The sequence below is a fragment of the Melospiza melodia genome, chromosome 5 (assembly GCF_035770615.1).
Source record: "Melospiza melodia melodia isolate bMelMel2 chromosome 5, bMelMel2.pri, whole genome shotgun sequence".
Classification (NCBI taxonomy): Eukaryota; Metazoa; Chordata; class Aves; order Passeriformes; family Passerellidae; genus Melospiza; species Melospiza melodia.
The window spans coordinates 68,953,397-68,959,143 of record NC_086198.1 but is presented as its reverse complement, the minus strand read 5'-3'; the positions used below and the strand labels follow the sequence as shown (position 1 = coordinate 68,959,143).

The window sequence follows — 5,747 nt, the reverse complement described above, 5'->3', positions numbered from 1 at the left end:
TGAGCATCCTCTGAAGATTTTTTAATGAAGAGACTTTGAGAACCATGGTCCTAGCTACCCATAATGTATTAGATTATCTGGGATTTTTCTAATAATTGCTTGTGTCTTAGCCCCATATGCTATATTATTTATTTTAATACATTTTTTCATATCCCATATTCACAGTGCAGGATTAGACTGTACAGGCCTGTTTTAAAATTATGTGCACCTTAATTTTGATGCATGAAATTGTGCATTCTCAAAAATCACACTTTGATATGGCATAGAATTTATATTTTACTGAATAATTTTGTGTAAGCACATGTAAGGCTTCTGGTGTAGATGTCCTGTCATTCACAGCCCCATTAAATACATCAGGAGATTCCTTTGTCTTTTGTTGGTCTAAGCTAAATGTAATCTCTAGGATCACATATGCTTATTCAGCATGATAATCTGTTGAAGGAGAGGTTAGCTAACATGTGGCCATTTCATTGTTGCTGCCTTTGCCAAATTGGTGTCACTCTTTAAGGAATTGGACTGATGCCCATTGCTGAGTCTGGCCTTTACAATATGTCTATGTTCACTGCTTGTTTTGTCCTGGACTCACTGCTGTGCTCTTTGTTTGATCTTTCTGTGCTTCTAGGCCTGTTGTGCTTCTATTGCTGTTTAAATTCTAGGGCTCCTCAAGCTAAATTAGAGCTTTAGTTTGCCTGATTTTTCTCCCATTTCCTTTACCTTGAAGGTCTTGTGTATCTTAGATCCTTATCTAATCTGATTTCTAACAAACAAAGATCAGAAGTTCAAGATTAGTGGCTCAGTTAGAATGAACACAGGAACTATTTCCCCACTTTAATGCTCTGTGATGTTCATCCTGGACAATGCATTCTTCACAATTAATGTATTCAATTTTTCTTTAGGAGTCTGATCAGTAAAAAACTTGGATTAAAAACATATATGACAGAAAGGAAGCAGGGCAAATGCAGAGCCCTGCTGCTATATTTTTTGTCTTGCTTAAAGCATGAGTACACAATTTATGTACAACTCCTAAGGAAGCAGGACCTTGCAAAGTGAAAGTGAAGATGATGGAAAATATATGTATTCAATTGATATTATACCCATGTTCAGAGGCTGCTTCCTCTCCTCTCCCCTCTTAATCTACCTTTGAATCTGTCAATCTGCCATGTCCACTTCTATTGCTTTTTGTCAAGGGAGCTGTGCCTTTGGCATTGACACATTTAGATTTTATCCCATAGATTTCAGTAAAACGTGCCCACTAAGTGCAGTTTGCCTTAGTGTTTGATTGTTTCTTTGTAAACCTTTCCATTTAAGTGGAGAGAGGCATAATTTGTCCAGCTGCTCAACCTTGCTATCAGGGACATGTTCCAGGGATAAGCAGGATTTAGCAGAGGTTAAGGGGGTACATCTGTACAAGAGCTACTTGTTAATATATTAGTGACGTAGCACAGAAGGATTCGCTTCGGGCAGGAGCTAAGTGTGGGCTTGGTACATCAGCTGATGTCCGACAGTAAGCTCCATTCTGAACTAGATTACTTGATCTTTTGAGGCTCATCGATTTCTAGAACAGTATTTATTGCTTTTTGAGATGTTCAGGTAAATACGAAATCTGATAAAGATTTAATGGAGGAAGTCCTGTATTCATAGCAATTTTTCTGATTTCAAGCAAAGTGCAGTGGAACTACAATATTAGCTTTTAGTACCTTGACAGTTTCTTCAGAAATACGCTTTCTTTGGCATAAGCTCTTACACATAACCTGTGCCAGTTACATCTTGTGTATTAACTGCAAACACGGGATGAAACCCAGAGCATATCAGAATTAAATTTGGCATTGCTACAGGAAAGAGCCAGTTAATGTCCTTGTGTAATGCTTATGTAATAGATTAGATTCTCTGCCTGACTGTTCTAGTTGTCTGTGGTGCTATATAAAAAGCTTGCCAGCTTGCTAGTACTCAATTAGCTCATTCACCAGGAGTAAACTAGTTTTCTAGCTTATAGGAGCAAAGCGCTTCCAATCCTCTAATTGGTTTATGCATATAATCTTTTCCACACACCAAGTGCAAAAGTTGACTTGCTAATAGAATTGGAGAATAAAGTGAGAGAGGGGCAAAAAGTACAGAAAGATCTATAAACTCGATCTGTATGGAGCACTGTTTATTAATAGCACTATTTGTTACTCCTTCAGTTCTTTCTGGTTACTTGAGGCAACAGATAAATCTTAATAGACAAGAAAAGGGATCATAGTTACCTAATGCATAAAAAATGTTTGGCTTTCAAGATATATTGTTGCTGTCAACCTCACAAACTTAATTTGGTTTATATATATTATTTTAACTTTCTATGTATTTTTAGTGTTTTTAGAGGATACAAGTAGGCTTTAGTTGTTACCTATTATAAGTTTTTAATAGGAAGTTGTACATTTTATGAAACAAAACTGGTAAAAGAGATTGGAAAGCTTGTTTGGAGATACCGTGTCAATGTTAGTTCAGGGTCTTTGAAAAATTATGCCTTATAGCTTATTTTATGGCATAGAAGATAGGATTTCAGGGCTTTTAACTGAAAGTTATAATAATCACATGATAGTATATTTAGTGGACTTTCAAATAATTTCTTCAAAACTTTAACTATGAACATTGTCAGGACAGAACCAAGTCAGTGTAGGGCTTTTGTTATTGTCTATTCCTCCCAGGGCAGAGTGTCTGATGAAAGATATCATCCTGAGATGGGACACGTACCTTCCAGGCTTCAGCTGCTTCTCCAGCCTTTCTTACTGGTCTCAAAGAATTCAGAAATACTTCTAAGAGTTAACCAGCACTACGGTGAGGCTTTGCTTTAAACTTTGCTATTTCAACCTCTTGTCTGACTTCTCATCCATACAGAGTCTTACCATGAATAAGATGTGGGAAATTCTTGCTTCAAAGCATCAAACTTTCAATGCTAAGGAAGACTTGAACGTTTTGTAAAGCTGTTGGTAACATCTACTTCATGTTCTGCTTTATTTAATGTAAGCTCTTCTTAAAACTGTGTCATTTTCTTTCGAGATGCTGACATGTTTTATAGATATTTTTTATCCAAATGTACACCTTCTGGCTTGCTCAGCTCATAGCTAATGCATGTTTAGAAATCTCTATGTATGAACATAGCTAATAATACACTTTTTAGTTAAAGAATTATTCTAAGAATATTCTAAATATTAACTGAAAGCTTAATTCTCCTACTAGAGTTTAAGCTGATCCTTGCTACGTGCAGAAGAGAAAGTAATTTTCCTGAAGACTTTTGAGTCTTTAATAATAATTCAAATTTGAAAAATCACATCAAGTTGCAATTGAAAAGCTTTAAATAGGAAATCAGGGCCATGGTTTCACTTCGCCTATGGTTTTAGTTCCTTTTAAACTTCAAGAGAATAGCTCATAAAATAGATGGTATTATTTAAAAAATGGCCTGATGAAAGAAAATATGCATGTTCCTGTTGCAGCATGACCAGGTACAGTGTATTCTGCCAGAAGCTTTGCTCTGTGCCAGAGAACCTCCTCTGTTCATTGGACAATATCTTCTACACAGGCAATTTATGTAACTGATTTCCAAGATACCCAGTGTAACTCCCTGAAGGAGCTGCACCTTCTGGGCATTCTCAGGCTGGATACCTGGTTCTGACTATTGATAAGAATAAAATGTCTTATGGTGTGCCTTCTCCTCTGAGCCTCTTTGAGCCCTTATAGTCCTTGAAACATTTCTCAAAGAAGCTGGATATGTCAATTCTCCCCATCACACTGGGTCTCAGAGAAAAAAGAATGACACCTTGGAGAAGAGAGGGCTCCTGGGAGACCTCAGTGCAGCCTTCTGCTACTTAAAGGGGACTTACTAAAAAGAGGGAGAGTGACTTTTTGCATAGACACAGTGACAGGGCATGGGAGAATAATTTGAAACTACAAGATAAGATATTTAGATTAGATGTTAGGAAAAAAATCTTTATGGTGACGGGGGTGAGGCACTGAAGCAGGTTGCTCAGAGAAGGTGTGGATGCCCCATCCCTGGAGGTGTTCAGGGCCAGGCTGGACAGGTGTCTGAACAACCTGACTTAGTGGATGGCATCCCTGCCCATGGAAAGCGGTTAGGATTAGATTATTTTTAAAGTGCCTTCCAACTCAAGCCCTTCTGTGATCCTTGAAGAGTCTCCTGGAACTCACCTGGTCAAAAAAAAAAGTCTCTGAGAGCTTCTATTCCATCTCAAAATGCAGAATACTTTATTTTCCACAGAAAGAGCTGGTGACTGAAAATGGTGTTAACCATAACAGTGCTCCCTTGACTGTGCTTTCTTGCTGTTGCTCACCCCCTGTCCCATGGCTCAGGGTGGTTGTGGTCCTCAGATGGGAGCAACCAGGCTGGTGTGTGTGAGCACAGCCCAGCAGAAGGAAGTGCCTGGATAGCCAGGGAGCAGCACTGTGGTGTCTGGGCATGGTGGCAGGGCAGGTCTGCTCAGGCACCCAAGGTAAAACACCGCCCAGCAATCACCAGGCAAGTCCATGGAGTTGAGGCAGGGCTGAGGGCAGGCCAGAGAGGCAGCCTGGTGTCAGGGTCTGTCCCTGGGGCTGGTGGCCAGGCACAGGCACAGCCCTCAGATCGTGTGGGAGACAGGCAGTTGTGGCTCAGCTTAAAGCTTGTGTGAGAAAGGGGAATCAGCACCAGTGGAGCATCCCCACAGCACCATCAGGAGGGCTCTGCCCAGGGTCACCAGAACCCCTGCAGAGTGATATAAATGTGCCTCTAGTAGAACATTTCTAGTGATGCCCTTCTGTGCAGTGTCCAGACCTCATTGCTGTCTAGCAGTTTCCAGCACTGATTCTATGCCCAGTTCCTAAGTCTGCTAAAGGTTCAGGCTGCTTTCTGGGTGTGACAGAGAGTGTGTATTACTGTGGCAGAATGCTTAGGAGAGAAATAAACTCTTGGAGTTCAGTTCTGCTGATAGACATGGGAGAAGTTATTTGAGAGACAGATTTAGTTCTCTGTAGACTGTTAGTCCAGTGCTGTCTTTAGAATCTGAAGGTTAACATATTAGCATCACTGCTTGCTAGCAATGGCCCACCATTATGCAGTCATTTATACGCAATAGTATTGAAAGGTTAAATGTTCTCCTGCAGTGCAAAAGTGAAACATGACTCTTGCTTTAAGGTCACACATTGCTTTATCTGATGCTACTGGACAATATATTACAAACAAATATCTTTTGTGATGCTTGTCATAGGGAAGAGGTCAAGAGGATTTTATGAGCCTGTATTATGCCAAACATTGTGAAGACCACTCAAGACTGACAGAAAGACTTTTGGACTGCCAAACCTCTTTGGAAAGTTCCACATCCTCTCATATTGTCATAGTTATGATCATCTGTTTATCATAGTTTAGCAGGTACTCTTTCAAGAATGGATGGTGTAGTTATAACAAGAAAATTTGTTAAAATGCATTGAATTATATTAGGTGTTCCATTTAAATAATTAAAAATCATCAGCAAAAAATAAAAATAAGTGTGCAAGTTCATGATGTAGAGACTTCTGTGATGCTCTTGTTGCACAGGAAAGGATAATGAGCTTTCTGGTTTTTGATTGTCATATGTCTATCATTTACAGACATTTGTTTGGGCAGAATAGTCAAAACAAAGGGACTGGGCCCTCCTTTGTTTAATGCCTGTGCCCTGAAGAAAGGGATTGGCATCCATGAAATTTTTCAGAGACTCTGAGAAGGAAAGGCCTTTATAAAG

At 39.5% G+C, this 5,747-nt stretch overlaps 1 long non-coding RNA gene across 1 annotated transcript; it reads left to right on the top strand.

The window, feature by feature from the left end:
• The first annotated feature begins 2,497 nt into the window (after positions 1 to 2,497).
• LOC134419052 (uncharacterized) lies at positions 2,498 to 5,522 on the top strand. Its single transcript, XR_010027955.1, has 2 exons — positions 2,498 to 2,999; positions 5,238 to 5,522. It is a non-coding gene; the product is annotated as an uncharacterized LOC134419052 (long non-coding RNA).
• Positions 5,523 to 5,747: the final 225 nt, after the last annotated feature.